The 23,602-nt window shown below is 35.6% G+C and overlaps 1 long non-coding RNA gene across 2 annotated transcripts in view; it reads left to right on the plus strand.

Moving 5' to 3' along the window:
- LOC131258016 (uncharacterized) overlaps window positions 1-23,602 on the plus strand; it is a 70,749-nt gene that overhangs the window by 36,245 nt on the left and 10,902 nt on the right. The window contains exon 3 of one of the 2 annotated variants that reach the window (XR_009177772.1): window positions 20,858-22,174. The exons of the other annotated variant lie outside the window; for it this stretch is intronic. This is a non-coding gene — a long non-coding RNA (uncharacterized LOC131258016). Of the gene's footprint in view, window positions 1-20,857; window positions 22,175-23,602 lie in introns of those variants that run through there. 2 annotated transcript variants of the gene reach the window in all.

Here is a 23,602-nt window from a genome sequence, read left to right on the forward strand (position 1 = left end):
GGGGGGGGGTGGAGGCCCGTATTTGTATGAATAGGTATCAACGGCTTAGCCGACTTTTAAGACCAAACTTTGCATTTGGCCAAGTAAATTTCAAGTCGAAAAAGGGTAATCCGGTCTCTGCTCAATTGTCCAAATCCTTTATATGGAGGGCTTAGGAAGGCCTGTATTTGTATGAATAATTCTAAAATCCTATTTGTTTCAATGACTTAGCCGACTTTTAAGACCAAACTTTGCATTTGACTAAGTAAATTTTAAGTCAAAAAGGGGTAACCCGGCCTTTGCTCTATTGTCCAAATCCTTTATATGGAGGGCTACTTTCCAGTGATCCATTCGATTAGGCCCATATATGTGTGATTAATTCTAAAAATCATGCTTCTTTCAATGACTAGGCCGATTTCAAGTAGTAGGATTACTTTTTAGCGATTCAAACCATTCATATGTTTGGGGGAAGGCCCGTATGTGTATGACTAGTGGTAAAAATCCTAGTAGTCTGAATGACTTGGCTGATTTTTAAGACCAAAGTTTTTACATATGATCGAGTTTATTTCAAGTCGAAAATGGATAGTTATGCCCTTACTCAATTGCCCTTATCCTTAATATGAAGGGCGACTTTTCATTGATCTAAACCATCCGAGGGATGGGAGAATAGGCCCCTATGTGTATGAATAATTCTAAAAATCCTATTTGTTTCAACGGCTTAGCCGACTTTTAAGACCAAACTTTGCATTTGGCTAATTAAATTTCAAGTAGAAAAAGGGAAACCCGGCCTCAATTGTCCAAATCCTTTATATGGAGGGCTAGGGAAGGCCCATATTTATATGAATAGTTCTAAAAATCCTATTTGTTTCAACGACTTAGTCAACTTTTAAGACTAAACTTTGTATTTGACTAAGTAAATTTCAAGTCGAAAAGGGGTAACCTGGCCTCTGCTCAATTGTCCAAATCCTTTATATAGAGGCCTACTTTCCAGTGATCCATTCGACTAGGCTCATAAATGTGTGATTAATTCTAAAAATCATGCTTCTTTTAATGACTAGGCCGATTTCAAGTAGTACGGTTACTTTTTAGTGATCCAAACTATTCATATGTTTGGGGGAAGGCTCGTATGCGTATGACTAGTGCTAAAAATCCTAGTAGTCTAAATGACTTGGCTGATTTTTAAGACCAAAGTTTACATATGATCGAGTTTATTTCAAGTCGAAAAGGGATAGTTATGCCATTACTCAATTGCCCTTATCCTCAATATGAAGGGCTACTTTTTATTGATCCAAACCATCCGAGGGAGTAGGCCCTTATGTGTATGACTAATTCTAAAAATCATACTTGTTTCAATGACTTGGCCAATTTCAAGTTGGAGGGCTACTTTTGAGTGATCCAAACCCTTCATATGCTTCGGGCCATTTCGTTGATTCAATCCATGTTATATGCAAAGGCTGATGGTTTAGTAATGCAATTGATGATATATTTGGGTAGATATTTAATGATCCAAACCAATTATATATATTTGGGCTGATTTTCATTGATCTAATCCATTCTTTGATTGAGCCGTATTTGATCTTCCAAGGCATTCATATGATTTTCCCTATGTTTAGTCATCCAAACCCTTCATATGCTTCGGGCCAATTCGTTGATTCAATCCATGTTATATGCAAAGGTTGATGGTTTAGTAATGCAATTGATGATATATTTGGGTAGATATTTAATGATCCAAACCAATTATATATATTTGGGCTGATTTTCATTGATCTAATCCATTCGTTTGATTGAGCCGTATTTGATCTTCCAAGGCATTCATATGATTTTTCCCTATGTTTAGTCATCCAAACCCTTCATATGCTTTGGGCCAATTCGTTGATTCAATCCATGTTATATTCGAAGGCTGGTGGTTTAATAATCCAATTGATGATGTATTTGGGTTGATTTTCAATGATCTAAACTAATCTTATATATTTGGGATGATTTTCATTGATTCAAACCATTCATCTGATTGAGCCCTATTTGATCTTCCAAGGCATTCATATGATTTGGGCTATGTTTATTGATCCAAACCCTTCATATGCTTCATGTCATTTCGTTGATTCAAGCCAAGTTATATTCATAGCCTAATGTTTAATAATCCAATTGATGATATATTTGGGTCGATTTTAATTGATTTAAACTATTCATATATCTATTTGGGCTGATTTTCATTGATACGAACCTTTCGTTTGATCGAGCCCTATTCGATCTTCCATGACTTTCATATGATTTGGCCTATTTGTAGTGATCCAAACACTTCATATGTTTCGAGCCATTTTGTTGATTCAATCCATGTTATATTCGAAGGCTGATGGTTTAGTAATCCAATTGATGATAAATTTGGGTTGATTTTCTACGATCTAAACTAATCATAAATATATTTGGGCTAATTTTCATTGATACAAACCATTCGTCTGATTGAGCGCTCTTCGATCTTCCAAGGCATTCATATGATTTGGGTAGTTTTCATTGATCCTAGCGAAGTGATATTTGAAGGCTGATCTAACCTTGTTTTGTTACCAGTCCACTTTATAGTGATCCATTGTATTATTGATATATTTGGGTTTATTTTCAATGATCTAAACCAATCATTATATATATTTGGGCTGATTTTCATTGATCCAAACCATTCGTATGATTGAGCCCTATTCGATCTTCCAAACCATTCATATATGATTTGGCCTATTTCTACTGATCCAAACCCTTCATATGCTTCGGGCCATTTCGTTGATTCAATCCAAGTTATATTCGAAGGGTAATGTTTAGTAATCCAATTGATGATATATTTGGGTTGATTTTCAATGATCTAAACCAATCATTATATATATTTGGGCTGATTTTCATTGATCCAAACCATTTGTATGATTGAGCCCTATTTGATCTTCCAAACAATACGTATATGATTTGGCCTATTTCTACTGATCCAAACCCTTCATAAGCTACGGGCCATTTCGTTGATTCAATCCAAGTTATATTCGAAGGGTATGTTTAGTAATCCAATTGATGATATATTTGGGTTGATTTTAATTGATTTAAACTAATCATACATCTATTTGGTCTAATTTTCATTGATCCAAAACATTCGTTTGATTGAGGCCTATTCGATCTTCCACGACATTCATATGATTTGGCCTATTTTTATTGATCCAAACACTTCATATGTTTTGGGCCATTTCGTTGATCTAATCCATGTCCATATTCAAAGGCTGATGGTTTAGTAATCCAATTGATGACAAATTTGGATTGATTTTCTACGATCTAAACCAATCATATATATTTGGGCTGATTTTCATTGATCCAAACCATTTGTCTGATTGAGCCCAATTCGATCTTCCAAGGCATTCATATGATTTGGGTAGTTTTCATCGATCCTAGCAAAGTGATATTTGAAGGCTGATCTGACCCTGCTTTGTTACCAGTCTACTTTGTAATGATCCGTCGTATTATTGATATATTTGGGTTGATTTTCAATGATCTAAACCAATCATTATATATATTTGGGCTGATTTTCATTGATCCAAACCATTCGTATGATTGAGCCCTATTCGATCTTCCAAACAAATCATATATGATTTGGCCTATTTCTACTGGTCCAAACCCTTCATATGCTTCGGGCCATTTCGTTGATTCAATCCAAGTTAGATTTGGAGGGTAATGTTTAGTAATTCAATTGATGATATATTTGGCTTGATTTTCTATGATCTAAACTAATCATATATATTTGGGGTGATTTTCATTGATCCAAACCATTCGTCTGATTGAACCCTATTCGATCATCCATGACATTCATATGATTTGGGTAGTTTTCATCGATCATAGCGAAGTGATATTTGAAGGTTGATCTGACCCTGCTTTGTTACCAGTCCACTTCATAGTGATACATTGTATTATTGATATATTTTGGTTGATTTTAAATGATCTAAACCAATCATTATATTTATTTGGGCTGATTTTCATTGATACAAACCATTCGTTTGATTGAGGCCTATTAGATCTTCCATGGCATTCATATGATTTGGCCTGTTTTTATTAATCCAAACACTTCATATATTTCGGCCATTTCGTTTATTCAATCCATGTTATATTCGAAGGCTAATGGTTTTGTAATCCAATTGATGATAAATTTGGGTTGATTTTCTACGATCTTTACTAATCATATATATTTGGGTTGATTTTCATTAATCTAAGCCATTCATCTAATTGATGATATATTTGGGTTGATTTTAATTGGTTTAAACTAATCATACATCTATTTGGTCTGATTTTCATTGATCCAAAACATTCGTTTGATTGAGGCCTATTTGATCTTCCACGACATTCATATGATTTGGCCTATTTTTATTGATCCAAACACTTCATATGTTTCGGGCCATTTCGTTGATCTAATCCATGTCCATATTCGAAGGCTGATGGTTTAGTAATCCAATTGATGAAAAATTTGGGTTGATTTTCTACGATCTAAACCAATCATATATATATATATATATATTTGGGTTGATTTTCATTAATCCAAACCATTCGTCTGATTGAGCCCTATTCGATCTTCCAAGACATTCATAAGATTTGGGTAGTTTTCATCGATCCTAGCAGAGTGATATTTGAAGGCTGATCTGACCCTGCTTTGTCACCAGTCCACTTTGTAGTGATCCAACGTATTATTGATATATTTCGGTTGATTTTCAAAGATCTAAACCAATCATTATATATATTTGGGCTGATTTTCATTGATCCAAACCATTTGTATGATTGAGCCCTATTTGATCTTGCAAACAATTCATATATGATTTGGCCTATTTCTACTGATCCAAACCCTTCATATGCTGCGGGCCATTTCATTGATTCAATCCAAGTTATATTCGAAGGGTAATGTTTAGTAATCCAATGGATGGTATATTTGGGTTGATTTTAATTGGTTTAAACTAATCATATACCTATTTGGGCTGACTTTCATTGATCCAAACCATTCGTTTGATTGAGGCCTATTCGATCTTCCACGACATTCATATGATTTGGCCTATTTTTATTGATCAAAACACTTCATATGTTTCGGTCCATTTCGTTGATCCAATCCATGTCATATTCGAAGGCTGATGGTTTAGTAATCCAATTGATGATAAATTTGGGTTGATTTTCTACGATAATCTTATATATTTGGGCTGATTTTCATTGATCCAAACCATTCGTCTGATTGAGCCCTATTCGATCTTCCAAGGCATTCATATGATTTGGGTAGTTTTCATTGATCCTAGCGAAGTGATATTTGAAGGCTGATCTGACCCTGCTTTGTTACTAGTCCACTTTGTAGTAATCCAACGTATTATTGATATATTTTGGTTGATTTTCAAAGATCTAAACCAATCCTTATATATATTTGGGCTGATTTTCATTGATCCAAACCATTTGTATAATTGAGCCCTATTTAATCTTGCAAACAATTCATATATGATTTGGCCTATTTCTACTAATCCAAACCCTTCATATGCTGCGGGCCATTTCGTTGATTCAATCCAAGTTATATTCGAAGGGTAATGTTTAGTAATCCAATTGATGATATATTTGGGTTGATTTTAATTGGTTTAAACTAATCATATATCTATCTGGGCTGACTTTCATTGATCCAAACCATTCGTTTGATTGAGGCCTATTCGATCTTCCACGACATTCATATGATTTGGCCTATTTTTATTGATCCAAACACTTCATATGTTTCGGGCCATTTCGTTGATCTAATCCATGTCCATATTCGAAGGCTGATGGTTTAGTAATCCAATTGATGATAAATTTGGGTTGATTTTCTACGATCTAAACCAATCATATATATTTGGGCTGATTTTCATTGATCCAAACCATTCGTCTGATTGAGCCCTATTCGATCTTCCAAGGCATTCATATGATTTGGGTAGTTTTCATCGATCCTAGCAAAGTGATATTTGACGGCTGATCTGACCCTACTTTGTTACCAGTCCACTTTGTAGTAATCCATCGTATTATTGATATATTTGGGTTGATTTTCAATGATCTAAATCAATCATTATATATATTTGGGCTGATTTTCATTGCTCCAAGCCATTCGTATGATTGAGCCCTATTCGATCTTCCAAACCATTCATATATAATTTGGCCTATTTCTATTGATCGAAACCATTCATATGCTTTGGGCCATTTCGTTGATTCAATCCAAGTTATGTTTGAAGGGTAATGTTTAGTAATCTAATCGATGATATATTTGGGTTGATTTTAATTGGTTTAAACTAATCATATATCTAATTGGGTTGACTTTCATTGATCCAAACCATTTGTTTGATCGAGGCCTATTCGATTTTCCATGGCATTCATATGCTCTGGCTTATTTTTATTGATTCGAACACTTCATATGTTTCGTGCCATTTCGTTGATCCAATCCATGTCAATTTCGAAGCCTAATGGTTTAGTAATCCAATTAATGATATAGTTGGGTTGATTTTCTACGATCTAGACTAATCTTATATATTTGGGATAATTTTCATTGATCCAAACCATTTGTCTGACTGAGCCCTATTCGATCTACCAAGGCATTCATTTGATTTGGGTAGTTTTCATCGATCCTAGCGAAGTGATATTTGAAGGCATATCTGACCCTGCTTTGTTACCAATCCACTTTGTAGTGATCTTTCATATTGTTGATATACTTTGGTTGATTTTCAATGATCTAAATCAATCATTATTTATATTTGGTCTGATTTTCATTGATCCAAACCATTCGTATGATTGAGCCCTATTCGATCTTACAAACCATTCATATATGATTTGGCCTACTTCTACTAATCCAAACCCTTTATATGCTTTGGGCCATTTGGTTGATTCAATCCAAGTTATATTCGAAGGGTAATGTTTAGTTATTCAATTGATGATATATTTGGCTTGCTTTTAATTGGTTTAAATTAATCATATATCTATTTGGGCTGATTTTCACTGATCAAAACCATTTGTTTGATTGAGCCCTATTCGATCTTCCACACAATTCATATGATTTGGCCTAGTTTTATTGATCCGAACACTTCATATGTTTCGGGTCATTTCATTGATCCAATCCATGTTATATTCGAAGGCTAATGGTTTAGTGATCCAATTGATGATAAATTTCGGTTGATTTTCAATGATCTAAACTAATCATATATATTTGGGCTAATTTTCATTGATCCAAACCATTCGTCTAAGTAAACCCTATTCGATCTTCCATGGATTCATAAGATTTGGGTAGTTTTCATCGATCCTAGCGAAGTGATATTTGAAGGCTGATCTGACCATGCTTTCTTACTTGTTCAATTTGTAGTGATCCATCGTATTATTGATATATTTGGGTTGATTTTCAATGATCTAAACTAATTATAATATATATTTGGGTTGATTTTCATTGCTCCAATCCATTTGTATGATTGATCCCCATTCGATCTTCCAAACCATTGATATATGATTTGGCCTATTTCTATTGGTCAAAATCATTCATATGCTTCGGGCCATTTCGTTGATTCAATCCAAGTTATATTCGAAGGGTAATGTTTAGTAATCCAATTGATGATATATTTAGGTTGATTTTAATTGGTTTAAACTAATCATATAAATATTTGGGCTGACTTTCATTGATCCAAACCATTCGTTTGATTGAGGCCTATTCGATCTTCCACGGCATTCACATGATTTGGCCTATTTTTATTGATCCAAACACTTCAAATGTTTCGGGCCATTTCATTGATGCAATCCATGTCATATTCGAAGGCTGATGGTTTACTAATCCATTTGATGATAAATTTGGGTTAATTTTCAACGATCTAGACTAATCTTATATGTTTGGGCTGATTTTCATTGATCCAAACCATTTGTCTGATTGAGCCCTATTTGATCTTCCATGACATTCGTATGATTTGGGTAGTTTTCATTGATCCTAGCGAAGTGATATTTGAAGGCAGATCTAACCTTGCTTTGTTACCAGTCTACTTTGTAGTGATCCATCGTATTATTATTTGGGTTGATTTTCAATGATCTAAACAAATCATTATATATATTTGGACTGATTTCCATTGATCCAAACCATTTGTATGATTGAGCCCTATTCGATCTTCCAAACCATTCATATATGATTTGGCCTATTTCGATTGATCCAAACCCTTCATATGCTTTCATCCATTTTGTTGATTCAATCCAAGTTATATTCGAAGGGTAATGTTTAGTAATCCAAGTGACGATATATTTAGGTTGATTTTAATTGGTTTAAACTAATCATATAAATATTTGGGCTGACCCTCATTGATCCAAACCATTTGTTTAATTGAGGCCTATTCGATCTTCCATGGCATTAAGATGATTTGGCCTATTTTTATTGATCCAAACACTTCAAATGTTTAGTAATCCAATTGATGATATATTTAGGTTGATTTTATTCGGTTTAAACTAATCATATAAATATTTGGGCTGACCCTCATTGATCCAAACCATTCGTATGATTGAGGTCTATTCGATCTTCCATGGCATTCATATGATTTGGCCTATTTTTATTGATCTAAACACTTCAAATGTTTCGGGCCATTTTGTTAATCCAATCCATGTCATATTCGAAGGCTGATGGTTTAGTAATCCATTTGATGATAAATTTGGATTGATTTTCAACGATCTAGACTAATTTGATATTTTGGTCTGATTTTCATTGATCCAAACCATTCGTCTGATTGAGCCCTATTCGATCTTCCATGGCGTTCATAAGATTTGGGTACTTTTCATCGATCCTAGTGAAGTGATATTTGAAGGTTGATCTGACCCTGCTTTGTTACCAGTCCAGTTTGTATTGATTTATCGTATTATTGATATATTCGTGTTGATTTTCAATGATCTAAACCAATCATTTTATATGTTTGGGCTGATTTTCATTGATCAAAACCATTCGTATGATTGATCCCTATTCGATCTTCCAAACCATTCATATATGATTTGGCCTATTTCTATTGATCCAAAACCTTCATATGCTTTAGGACATTTCGTTCATTTAATCCAAGTTATATTCGAAGGGTAATGTTTAATAATCCAATTGATGATATTTTTGGTTTGATTTTAATTGGTTTAAACTAATCATATATCTATTCGGGCTGACTTTCGTTGATCCAAACCATTCGTTTGATTGAGCCATATTCGATCTTCCACGACATTCATATGATTTGGCCTATTTTTATTGATCCAAACACTTCAAATGTTTCGGGCCATATCGTTAATCCAATCCATGTCATATTCGCAGGCTGATGGTTTAGTAATCAAATTGATGATAAATTTGGGTTGATTTTCTACGATCTAAACTAATCTTATATGTTTGGGCTGATTTTCATTGATCAAAACCATTTGTCTGATTGAGCTCGATTCGATATTCCATGGTGTACATATGATTTGGGTAGTTTTCATCGATCCTAGTGAATTGATATTAGAAGGCTGATTTGACCCTGTTTTGTTACCAGTCCACTTTGTAGTGATCCATCGTATTATTGATATATTTGGATTGATTTTCAATGATCTAAACCAATTATTATATATATTTGGGTTGATTTTCATTGATCCAAACAATTCGGATGATTGAGCCCTATTCGATCTTCCAAACCATTCATATATGATTTGTCCTATTTCTATTGATCAAAACCCTTCATATGCGTCGGGCCATTTCATTGATTCAATCCAAGTTATATTCGAACGGTAATGTTTAGTAATCCAATTGATGATATATTTGGCTTATTTTAATTGGTTTAAACTAATCATATATATATATATATATATATATATATATATATATAGAGAGAGAGAGAGAGAGAGAGAGAGAGAGAGCAGTGGTCTCCTACGAACCGTACCGCATGAGATTTCGTGCGCACTAAGACATTCATATAAGCCGTAAGAGACTTCATGCACATTGAGGCTAGCTTACTAGCTTGTAGGCTAGGGGTGGGCCCACCACAATAATTTCGTGAAATCCACTATGACCACAAGGTCTGTGATGAAAATTTAGCCACATAATTCAAAACCCAGTTAGACTCATGATTTAGGTGGGCCACAATAAAGGAAAAAGTGGGAGAAGGGAATACTTACCGTTGAATTTTTAAAGGGCCCATGAAATCCACTCCAACCATTACCTGTCTCGTGAATATTCATGCATGATTATAAAAAATTAGGCACATATATAATTTATGTGGGCTACAACAAGTGAATTAATTTGGATGGTAAGCATCCTCCCACACTATTTCCATTAATGTGCCCTACCTAAATTACGGATCATGCTGATGTTTGATCCCTACTGATAATTTTTTTTTATCACCCACCTCATGGCTGGAGTGGATTTCACATACACGTCAAGGTGGGCATCCCCAACACATCCTATTGTCATAGGATGGCAGGACTAGCAGGACGTGGATTCTATTACCCATGTGAATGTCTACCATTAAAAATTTCTTAGGGGCCACAGGAGTTTTGGATCAAGCTTATAATTGTTTTTTTCCCTTCATCCATGTCTTTAAGATCTTACGATCAGGTTGGATGACAAATAAACATCACTGTGGGGCCTGGAAAGGTTTCAATAGTGGAAATCATTATCCCCAATGTTTCCTGTGGAATGATCCACCTGATCTTTGGATATACTTCAATTTTGGGCTTAACCCCCTAAATTGGACGAAAAAAATGGATGGACGGCGTGGATAGACCACATACATTCAAGGTGGTCCCAAATGAGTTTACTCAGTAAAATAAGAGTGTACTGAGTAACTCAGTACGCAATCTGATTTCGCCCATACGGACCTCGTTATTGGTTGTGCTCGTGGCCCGCACAATGATCCATGTGTTTTATCCAAGTCCATCCACTTTGCTAGCTCATTTTATAACATGAGCTTAAAAAATGAGTTAGATCCAATCTAAGGTGGACCACACCACAGAAAACAATGGTGATTAAAAGCCGACCATTAAAAACTTCCTAAGGTCCACTATAATGTTTATTTGATATCCAACTTGTTGATTATGTCATATAGACTTGGATGAAGGGAAACATAAATATCAGCTTATTCTAAAACTTTTGTAGCCCTTAAAATTCTTTTAATGGTGGGCGTTCAATAACTATATTTTCATGTGGTGTGGTCACATCAATAGTACATATATATAAATTTTTCATTCCCTTGCATGAATTTTAATAAGGTAGATAATGGTTGGAATGGATGTCACAAACGAATCACAGTGGGGGTCCACCCTCAACCTACTGTCTAAGTAAGCTGGCCTTAGTGCGCACGAAGTCTCATGCAGTATGGTTCGTAGGAGACCACTGCTATATATATATATATGGCCTATTTTTATTGATCCAAACACTTCATATGTTTCGAGCCATTTCGTTGATCTAATCCATGTCATATTCGAAGGCTGATGGTTTAGTAATCCAATTGTTGATAAATTTGGGTTGATTTTCTATGATCTAAACTAATCATATATATTTGGGCTGATTTTCATTAATCCACGCCATTCGTTTGATTGAGCCCTATTCAATCTTCCAAGGCATTCATATGATTTGGGTAGTTTTAATCGATCCTGGCGAAGTGATATTTGGAGGCTGATCTGGTCCTGTTTTGTTACCAGTCAACTTTGTAGTGATCCATTGTATTATTGCTATATTTGGGTTTATTTTCAATGATATAAACCAATCATTATATATATATATATATATATGGGTTGATTTTCATTGATCCAAACCATTCATATGACTGAGCCCTATTCGTTCTTCCAAACCATACATATATGATTTGGCCTATTTCTACTTATCCAAGCGCTTCGTATGCTTCGGGCCATTTCGTTGATTTAATCCAAGTTATATTCGAAGGGTAATGTTTAGTAATCCAATCGATGATATATTTGGGCTGATTTTAATTGCTTTAAACTAATCATATATCTATTTGGGCTGACTTTCATTGATCAAAACCATTTGTTTGATCGAGGCCTATTCGATCTTCCATGGCATTCATATTCTTTGGCTTATTTTTATTGATCTGAACACTTCAGGGTTTTGGGCCATTTCGTTGATCCATTCCATGTCATATTCGAGGCCTGATGGTTTAGCAATCCAATTGATGATATATTTGGGTTGATTTTCTACGATCAAGACTAATCTTATATATTTGGGCTGATTTTCATTGATCCAGACCATTCATCTGATTGAGCCCTATTCCATGTTCCAAGGCATTCTTATGATTTGGGTAGTTTCATCTATAGTAGCGAAGTGATATTAGAAGGTTTATCTGACACTGCTTTGTTACCAATCCACTTTGTAGTGATCCATCGTATTATTGATATATTTGGTTTGATTTTCAATGATCTAAACAAATCATTATATATATTCGGGCCATTTTGTTGATTTAATCCTAGTAATGTTCGAAGGGTATTGTTTGGTAATCCAATCGATGATATATTTGGGTTGATTTTAATTGGTTTAAACTAATCATATATCTGTTTGGGCTGACTTTCATTGATCAAAACCATTTGTTTGATCGAGGCCTACTCGATCTTTCACAACATTCATATTGTTTGGCCTATTTTTATTGATCCGAACACTTCATATGTTTCGGGCCATTTCGTTGATCCAATCCATGTCATATTCGAAGCATGATGGTTTAGAAATCCAATTGATGATATATTTGGGTTGATTTTCAACGATCTAAACTAATGTTATAGATTTGGGCTGATTTTCATTGATCCAACCCATTCATCTGACTGAGCCCTATTCGATCCTCCAAGGGATTCATATGATTTCGGTAGTTTTCATCGATCTTAGCAACGTGATATTTGAAGGCTTATCTAACCTTGCTTTGTTACCAGTCCACTTTGTTGTGATCCATTGTATTGTTCATATATTTGGGTTGATTTTCAATGATATAAATCATTCATTATATATATTTGGTCTAATTTTCATTGATCAAACCATTCGTATGATTGAGCCCATTCGATCTTCCAAACCATTCATATATGATTTGGCATATTTCTACTGATCCAAACCCTTCATATGCTTCGGGCCATTTCGTTGATTCAATCCAAGTTATATTCGATGGGTGATGTTTAGTAATTCAATCGATGATATATTTGGGTTGATTTTAATTGATTTAAACTAATCATATATCTATTTGGGTTGACTTCCATTGATCCAAACCATTCGTTCGATTGAGGCATATTCGATCTTCCACGGCATTCATATGCTTTGGCTTATTTTTATTGATCTAAACACATCATATGTTTCGGGCCATTTCGTTAATCCAATCCATGCCATATTCGAAGGCTGATGGTTTAGTAAACCAATTGATGATAAATTTGGGTTGATTTTCTACGATCTAAACAAATCTTATATATTTGGGTTGATTTTCATTCACCCAAAACATTCGTCTGACTGAGCCCTATTCGATCTTCAAAGGCATTCATATGATTTGGGTAGTTTTCATCGATCGTAGCGAAGTGATATTTGAAGGCTTATCTGACCCTTGTTTGTTACTAGTCCACTTCATAGTGATCCATCGTATTGTTCATATATTTGGGTTGATTTTCAATGATATAAACCAATCATTATATATAGTTGGTCTGATTTTCATTAATCCAAACCATTCGTATGATTGAGCCCTATTCGATCTTCCAAACCATTCATATATGATTTGGCATATGTCTACTGATCCAAACCCTTCATATGCTTCGGGCCATTTCGTTGATTCAAACAAAATAAAAGTCGAAGGGTAATGTTTAGTAATCCAATTGATGATATATTTGGGTTGATTTTAATTGGTAAAAACTAATCATATATCTATTTACGCTGACTTTTATTGATCCAAACTGTTTGTTTGATTGAGGCCTATTTGATCTTCCACGACATTCATATGATTTGGCCTATTTTTATTGATCGAAACACTTCAAATGTTTCGGGCCATTTTGTTGATCCAATCCATGTCTTATTCGAAGGCTGATGGTTCAGTAATCCAATTGATGGTAAAGTTGGGTTGATTTTCTACGATATAGACTAATCTTATATATTTGCACTGATTTTCGTTGATCCAAACTATTCGTCTGATTGAGCCCTATTTGAGCTTCCAAGGCATTCATACGATTTGGGTAGTTTTCATTGATCCTAGCGAAGTGATATTTGAAGGATCATCTGACCCTGCTTTGTTACCAGACCACTTTCTAGTGATCTATCATATTGTTGATATATTTGGGTTGATTTTCAATGATATAAACCAATCATTATATATATTTGGGCTGATTTTCATTGATCCAAAGCATTCGTATGATTGAGCCCTATTCGATTTTCCAAACCATTCATATATGATTTGGCCTATTTCAACCGATCCAAACCCTTCACAAGCTTTAGGCCATTTCGTTGATTCAATTCAATTTATATTCGAAAGGTAATATTTAGTAATCCAATCGATGATATATTTGGGTTGATTTTAATTGGTTTAAACTAATCATATATCTATTTGGGCTGACTTTTATTGATCTAAACCATTCGTTTGATTGAGGCCTATTCGATATTCCACGACATTTATATGATTTGGCCTATTTTTATTGATCCAAACACTTCATATGTTTCGGGCCATTTCGTTGATCCAATTCACGTCATATTCGAAGGCTTATGGTTTAGTAATACAATTGATGATAAATTTGGATTGATTTTCTATGATCTAAACTATTCTTATAGATTTGGACTGATTTTCATTGATCGAAACCATTCGTCTGATTGAGCCTTATTCGATCTTCTAAGGCATTCATATGATTTGGGTAGTTTTCATCGATCCTAGCAAAGTGATATTTGAAGATTTATCTGACCTTGCTTTGTTACCAGTCCACTTTGTAGTGATCCATCGTATTGTTGATATATTTGGGTTGATTTTCAATGAACTAAACCAATCATTATATATATTTGGTTTGATTTTCGTTGGTCAAAACCATTCGTACGATTGAGCCCTATTTGATCTTCCAAACCATTCATATATGATTTGGCCTATTTCTTCTGATCCAAACCCTTCATATGCTTCGGGCCATTTCGTTCATTCAATCAAAGTTATATTCGAAGTGTAATGTTTAGTAATTCATTCGATGATATATTTGGGTTGATTTTAATTGGTTTAAACTAATCATATATTTATTTGGGCTGACTTTCATTGATCCAAACCATTCGTTTGATTAAAGCCTATTCGATCTTCCATGACATTCATATGATTTGACCTATTTTAATTGATCCAAACACTTCATATGTTTCAGGCCATTTTGTTGATCCAATCCATGTCATATTCGAATGCTGATGAGTTAGTTATCCAATTGATGATAAATTTGGGTTGATTTTCTATGATCTAGATTTATCTTATATATTTTGGCTGATTTTCATTGAACCAAACCATTTGTCTGACTGAGCCCTATTCGATCTTCCGAGGCATTCGTATGATTTGAGTAGGGTTCATCGATCCTAGCGAAGTGATATTTGAAGGCTTATCTGACCCTGCTTTGTTACCAGTCCACTTTGTAGTGATCCATCGTATTGTTGATATGTTTGGGTTGACTTTCAATTATCTAAACTAATCATTATATATATTTCAGCTAATTTTTGATTGATCCAAACCATTCGTATGATTGAGCCCTATTCGATCTTCTAAACCATTTATATATGATTTGGCTTTTTTCCACTGATCCAAACCCTTCATATGCTTCGGGCCATTTCGTTGATTCAATCCAAGTTATATTCGAAGGGTAATGTTTAGTAATCCAATTGATGATACATTTGGGTTGATTTTTAATTAGTTTAAACTAATCATATATCTATCTAGGTTGACTTTCATTAATCCAAACCATTCGTTTGATTGAGGGCTATTCAATATTCCACGACATTCATAAGATTTGGCCTATTTTTATTGATCTAAACACTTCATATGTTTCGAGCCATTTCGTTGATCCAATCCTTTTCATATTCGAATGCTGATGGTTTAGTAATCCAATTGATGATAAATTTGGGTTGATTTTCTATGATCTAAACTAATCTTATATATTTGGGTTGATTTTCATTGTTCCAAACCATTCGCCCTATTCGATCTTAAAAGGCATTCATATGATTTGGGTAGTTTTCATCGATCCTAGCAAAGTGATATTTGAAGGCTGATCTAAGCCTGCTTTGTTACTAGTCCACTTTGTAGCGATCCATCGTACTGTTGATATATTTGGGTTGATTTTCAATGATCTAAACCAATCGTTATATATATTTGGGCTGATTTTCATTGATCTAAACCATTCAAATGATTGAGCCCTATTCAATCTTCCAAACCATTAATATATGATTTGGGCTATTTCTTTTGATCCAAACCCTTTGTATACTTCAGGCCATTTCGTTGATTCAATCCAAGTTATATTCGAACGGTAATGTTTAATAATCCAATCGATGAGATATTTGGGTAGATTTTAATCCATTTAAACTAATCATTTTTCTATTTGGGCTGACTTTCATTGATCCAAACCATTCATTTGATTGAGGCCTATTCGATCTTTCCACGACATTCGTATGCTTTGGCCTATTTTTATTGATCCAAACACATCATATGTTTCGGGCCATTTCATTGATCCAATGCATGTCATATTGGAAGGCTAATGGTTTAGTAATCCAATTGATGATAAGTTTGGGTTGATTTTCCACAATCTAGACTAATATATATATATATATATATATATATATATATATATATATATATATATATATATATATGGGATGATTTTCATTGATCGAAACCATTTGTTTGATTTTCATTGATCCAAACCATTCGTCAGAGTGAGCCCTATTTTATCTTCCAAGGCATTCATATGATTTGGATAGTTTTCATTGTTCCTAGTGAACAGATATTTAAAGGCTTATCTAACCCTGCTTTGTTACCAGTCTACTTTGTAGTGATTCATCGTATTGTTGATATATTTGGGTTGATTTTCAATGATGTAAACCAATCATTATATTTTTATGGGCTGATTTTCATTGATCCAAAACATTCGTATGATTGAGTCTTATTCGATCTTCCAAACCATTCATATGATTTGGGCTATGTTTACTGATCCAAACCCTTCATATACCTCGTGCCATTTTGTTGATTCAAGCCAAGTTACATTCGAAAGCTAATGTTTTGTAATCCAATTGATGATATATTTGGGTAGATTTTAATTGGTTTAAACTAATCATATATCTATTTGGGCTAATTTTCATTGATTCAAACCATTCGTTTGATTGAACCCTATTCGATCTTCCAGGGCATTAATATGAGTTGACCTATTTTTTATTGTTCCTAACACTTCATTTGTTTCGGGCCATTTCGTTGATTCAATCCATGTTATATTCGAAGGCTGATGGTTTAGTAATCCAATTGATGATAAATTTGGGTTGATTTTCTATGATCTAAACTAATCATATATATTTGGGCTGATTTTCATTGATCCAAACCATTCGTCTGATTGAGCCCTATTCGATCTTCCAAGGCATTCATATGATTTGGGTAGTTTTCATCGATCCTAGCGAAGTGATATTTGAAGGCTGATCTGACCCTGCTTTGTTACCAGTCCACTTTGTAGTGATCCATCGTGTTATTGATATATTTGGGTTGATTTTCAATGATCTAAACCAATCATTATATATATTTGGGCTGATTTTCATTGATCCAAACCATTCGTTTGATTGAGCCCTATTCGATCTTCCAAACCATTCATGTGATTGAACCGGTTGATGATTTAAGAAGGCTTAATCATTTGTGAAAAAAAAAAAGAACATCCTTACTGGTGTGGTTCCAACATTGATCACTTATGACTCTAGCAATTAGGGGTTTCTTCTTTCTATAATTGGTTTTACTTAAGGTGTTCATGATGCTTAAAAGCTGCATATTACTGAAACTGAATAACCAACTTAAATGTTTTCTCCGGCCTTAGATAAGAAACTAAAATATCTGCTTACAAATGTTAAACCATGCTTCATGTGATTAAAAGTTGCATTCTTAAATGATTTCTTTAGCCATTTTCATATATTCATGCTTGTATGCTTTACCGTTTTGAATATTTTTGGTAAATTAAGGCATGGCCTTGAATCCCCTCCATTACTTGTTTATTTCAGTTGACAAAACCAATGAGCAACTCATTCCGATGAAAAAAGCGTGAAACATTCAAAAACCAAGCTTCCTAGCTGCTCCATCTCCTTGTCCACCTCCTACCCTTGAATTCTAATCAGCCTTGTGGAAATAATCATCGACTTAGATATGCTTTTTTTCGATGCACAAGGACACACACACTTGACTAGTTGTATGCCCAAGTTGCCAACATGTGAAGCCCACTATGGTGTATGTATGACATCCTACCTGTCCAGCAAGGTTGTGGCACCGTGAAAATGAGATGCCATATGCAAGGTCGTCCCACTAAGAAAATGGGATGCTCCACATGAATATGCATGTTCGTCCCACCATGAAAATGTAGTTGTTTATGGTTTTCTACAGTGTGCTCTACCTGACTGTTGGTTGACCTATTTTTTGGGCATCCCCTTTTAATGGTGGGACAATGTTCTAGATTGGCGAGATGTCATATGAACACCATAGTTGTCCCCACACCTACTAATAAAAAAAAATGCAGATCCATGAAGTTTGCATTTACATACATGAATGATTGCTATTGCACATGGATTATTAATGGGGGTTGTGCCAGGTGATCCGCTTGACCCGACATGAAAGCCACAACAAAATAAAGAAGAAAAGTATGGATAAGTACATTTTCTAGACCCGAATTCGACCTGATTTCTCAACGGATCCAATTTATTGGACCTAAATTCATTAAAATTAGGTTGTGTTGTTGGTCAGATTCATTGGGCACCCCTAGCTTCAGGTCTAATCGACAGCCCTACCGACCCTAATGCAACCATGTGATAAACGGGTCGGATTTGGGTCAAAGAGCCAGTATTGACCCATTAAATTAATGGGCTGGCCGCTTTTGGTTCAACTTCGACCTGATCAAAACTGTCATATATGACTCTAGCAATTAGGGGTTTCTCCATCTTGTAATTGATTTCTCTTGAGGTGTTCAATGATATGCTTAAAAACTGCATTACTTGATCTGAATGACCAGCTTAAATGTGTATTCGCCGTCCTTTGATAAGTAACTCAAGCATCGGGTCCTTACTCTTACTCCGGTGGTGGACTCTTAGGAGTTTCAACACCTGGTTGAGGGTTTGAGTACCCATAGGTGGTGAAATCCCACCATGGCGTGAGTGTGTGGTGGTGTGTGTGCGTGTGTAATTTTTTTTTTTTAAAGTAACTCAAGCATCTGATTACAGATGTTAGTCCCTAGCTTCACATCATTGAAATGGCTGTCATTGCTATTTGATTATAATGCTAATAGTTGTTTTTGTCATTTTCATATTTACATGCTTGTATGCTCTGCAGTATTAATATCATTGGTAATTAAGGCATGGGCTTGACCCGACTCGAAACCTGAAACAAAATAAAGGAGAAAAGTATGGATAAATCCATTGTCTAGAGACCCCTGACCTGATTTCTCAACAGGTCCAATTTATTGGACCCGAATGCATTAAAATTAGGTCGAGTTTGTGGGTCAAATTCATCGGGTACCCCTGGCTTCGGGTACCATTGAGAGCTCTACCGACCCTAACATGACCTATGTTGTAAACAAGTAAGATTTGGGTCAAAGGGCCAGGATTGACCCATTGAATTAATGGACCGGTTGCTTATGATTTCGAGTTTGACCTAATCTAGACCAGACCTAAATTTTTAATGGGTTGGGTCTAGGTCCAAAACTCCAATTGGATTCTTATATGAGTCAGGTACGAGGTGCCCCTCGAGTCGTCCCGGTCCAAACCAAATTTTTTGTGGTTATATATCATGGCAGGCAGTGGGGTTGGACCCAGCGATAACCATATGAAGTAATTTGTATAAGAAAACAACATTTTCATTGGTTTTCTTACATCCTTTCTTGTTTGTACATTGATAAAGAGACCCACATCATGTGTGCTAACACTAGCCATCATGAGCCATCTTGTACAAGTTTTAGAGGATGGGGTATGGGCAGTCTAGCTCATCCTGAGCTTAGCTAGGCCCATGCCAAACTGTTTAGTAAGATCAGATAAACCAGTCGGTCTTCGTTCTTGGTTCTGGTCTCAATAAAAAACTTTAACCCATTTATCAAAGGGGCTTCAAAATTAGGCCCATTTTCACAATCCTCTATATTTACAGGTCTGGTCAAAGCCCGTTTAGCTCTGGACCTGAGACCAAAAGAGCGAGTTTGGCATGTTTCTACTCATGTTTGTACGTATGTAGCAGAACATGTTTTGGTGTAGTAAGGAACTAAGTAGGTTGTTCAAGGGTCGGGTTCAAGTTTGCTCCTATAGTAGCCGTACTCAAGCTAACTAGGTTTGGATCTTGCCGGGTTTGGCTCCTTCAGGCTTGGATTAGATAGTACACATATGTGCCACTTTGGCACTTTGCATGGTGATAAATTGTACTGTTAAAACTAAGTGGACCCAACCCAAACCGAGGTCCCCAGTCCATGTGTCCATCACATGGACCTGATAGACCCCAACCAAAGTCAACTAGACCTGATGCTTATCCAGGTCCGAAAGTGAGACCTGAACTGAATTCAAAATCTCAATAGGTCCAGAGAAGGGGACCTAAACCCGTTAATGATTTAGGAAGGCTGAGGTGTTCGATGATGCTTAAAAGCTTCATTATGTGCAATTGACTGGGAACAAGGTTCACTTCAAGTGGGAGGTCCATTACATTGTATTTTCTTTGATTCTTTGGATTTTCAGGTTGCAAATGGTATTGCACTACAAGAGCTTTATCCAAGCAAGTGGAAGATGCCAACTTCCAAATAGCTAGGTATTTTATTTATTTATTTATTTAGATTTTCTAAGCTTCTAGAAGCAGGCTAATTTTGGTCCTTGATGTTTTCATAGAATTAGACGGTCATGATCTATCCATGCTAGTTGGCAGGGTCTTGGTCTTGATTCTCAAAATTTACTCTCACCCATTTGCTGCAATTGTTGTTGCTGTGAATGGCTAGATGTTTATTTGGTTTTTGGCTGCTGCAGATTTGCTGAGTTTTGAGAGTTAATACACGAGAAGATCAGTGTATGCTCCCAAAGTATCATCTTTCTTTTCTAGGGCAACTTTCATATTTTAAGTTCTTCAGTTTCAGGGCGTGACTTTCTGTATAGGCCTTATCCAAGAAAATCCTTCCAAATAAGTAGTGATTGACATGCTTTAGGGAAGTTCATGGAGCCAACAACTTGTGGGACATGATGATTTATTGATATTATGTATTAGGGTATCCCTGTTCTGGAGTAGCTCTTTGCGGATCATTCAACAAAGTATTATGGTTTAAGAAAATTTCCATGCCATGCATGTCTACTTTGTTTCTTTCTTGGTTTCAGAGAATTTGATTGTCAAGATCTACTCTTTTCTATTTTTTATTTTTATTTCTAAGGTTCTAGAGAAGTAGGTGGTCATAATCTATCAGATGCTGGATTGGTGGATTGTTTGTCTAAATTCTCAACTTTCATTCTCCTTCCATTTTCTGCAATTATTGTGATTAGTTGGATGTTTATTTGGGTCTCTTGCAAATACAGACATGCTGAATTTTTAGGAGTTCGGAATTGAGAAATTCGGTGTTGGCTCATCATTCTCATATTCATGTATTAGGATATCCCTGTGCTGGAGTTGCTTTTTGTGGATCATTCAACGAAGTATTATGGTTTAACAAAAGTATAGTGCCATGTATGTCTACTTTCTTCCTTTCTTGGTTTCAGAGAAATAGATGGTCAAGATCTACTCTTTTTTTGTTTTTCATTTTCTAAGGTTCTAGAGAAGTAGGTGGTGGTCATAATCAATCAAATGCTAGATTGACAGATTGTTTCTATAGATTTTCAACTTTCATTCTCCTTCCATTTGCTTCAATTATTGTGATTAGCTCGATATTTGTTTGGGTCTCTTTCTGATACAGACATGCTGAGCTTTTAGGAGTTTAGAATTGAGAAATCCAGTGTTGGCTCTTGAAGTATCATTCTCATATTCATGTAATAAGGTATTCCTGTATTGGAGTTGCTCTGTGGATCATTCAACAAACAATCATAAGTCATAGGATTGTAACAGATTGTAACAGCCCCTTAGTTTCTCTATTTTTGAATTCATTCAAAATAGTTGTACAAATTGTAACAGCCCGTTAGTTTCTCTATTTTGGATTCATTCAAAATAGTTGTTCCTTAGAGTTAGGAAAACAGTTTCAAACTGCTCTATATTTTAGGATCTCAAACAAGTGTTTGTTATCCCATATGTGTATTTAACTGCTACAAAATGTATATGAAAAATAAAATTGATTTCCTCAATCTGATATGGTATCAAAGCAACCACAAGTAGTATAAGCCGATCCAATTTTTTTTTTCTCTTCCCTTGTTCTTTAGCACTCATGGCTACCGAATCTGACCCTACAACCATCCTCAACACCAATGCACCACACCAAACTCTCATCAGCATCAACATTGCTGCTCAAGCTCCTCTCAAACTCACCTCTACCAATTACCTCTCCTGGAAACTGCAGTTCTAAACACTCTTCATTGACTATGACCTTCTTGGCTATATTGATGGCTTCAAACCATGTCCACCAACCACCTTGACACAATCCAACACAACCAGACCCAATCCCAGTTACATTCTATGGAGCAGACAGGACCAACTGATCCTCAACGCTGTCATTGGCTCCATCTCACCCACCATTATTCCCTTCATAGCTCAAGCCAAAACCTCTAGACAAGCCTAAACAATTCTAGCCAACACCTATGCTAAGCCCTCTCATGGCCACATCAAACAAATCAAAAACCAACTCAAAAACACCACCAAAGGCTCCCTTGGCATCAGTGAGTTTATGCAAACCATCAAAACTCGAGCAGATGATCTTGCTTTTCTTGGAGCCTCAATTGATGAAGAAGAAATCACAGACAAAATCCTAGATGGTCTCGGTGATGATTACAAAGAATTAGTCCGCGCTGTCCAAGCAAGAGATACCTCTATCACCTTTGAAGAACTTCACAAAAAACTCCTCAATTTTGAAGCCTCTCTTCAAACAATCCCACCCGAGCCACACCATTTTCCAGCTACTGCAAATCCCACATACCGAACCAACAGCAAAAGCTAGCGTCCTTCTCAACCACAAAGCACTACCACCACCAACTGGCGCCCATCCTTCAACTCAACCAACCGCCCACCTGCTGCAACCAATGCAGGACCCCATTCATCACAGGGCCCTCGTCCTCCTCCCAGACCATACCTTGGTCACTACCAAATTTTCGGGATTCAGGGTCACACTGCCAAACGGTGTCCTTCATTTCGCCTCGTACCAGTTCACACTTCCCCCACATCCAGTTCTTCCCAACAAGGCACACTATGACAGCCACAAGCTTTTGGACAGCGGTGTATCACACCATGTCACATTTGATCTGAGCAACCTCTCCCTGCATGCTTCATACATTGGCACTGATGACATCATGATCAAAGATGGC

Source organism: Magnolia sinica, chromosome 1 (assembly GCF_029962835.1).
Source record: "Magnolia sinica isolate HGM2019 chromosome 1, MsV1, whole genome shotgun sequence".
Classification (NCBI taxonomy): domain Eukaryota; kingdom Viridiplantae; phylum Streptophyta; class Magnoliopsida; order Magnoliales; family Magnoliaceae; genus Magnolia; species Magnolia sinica.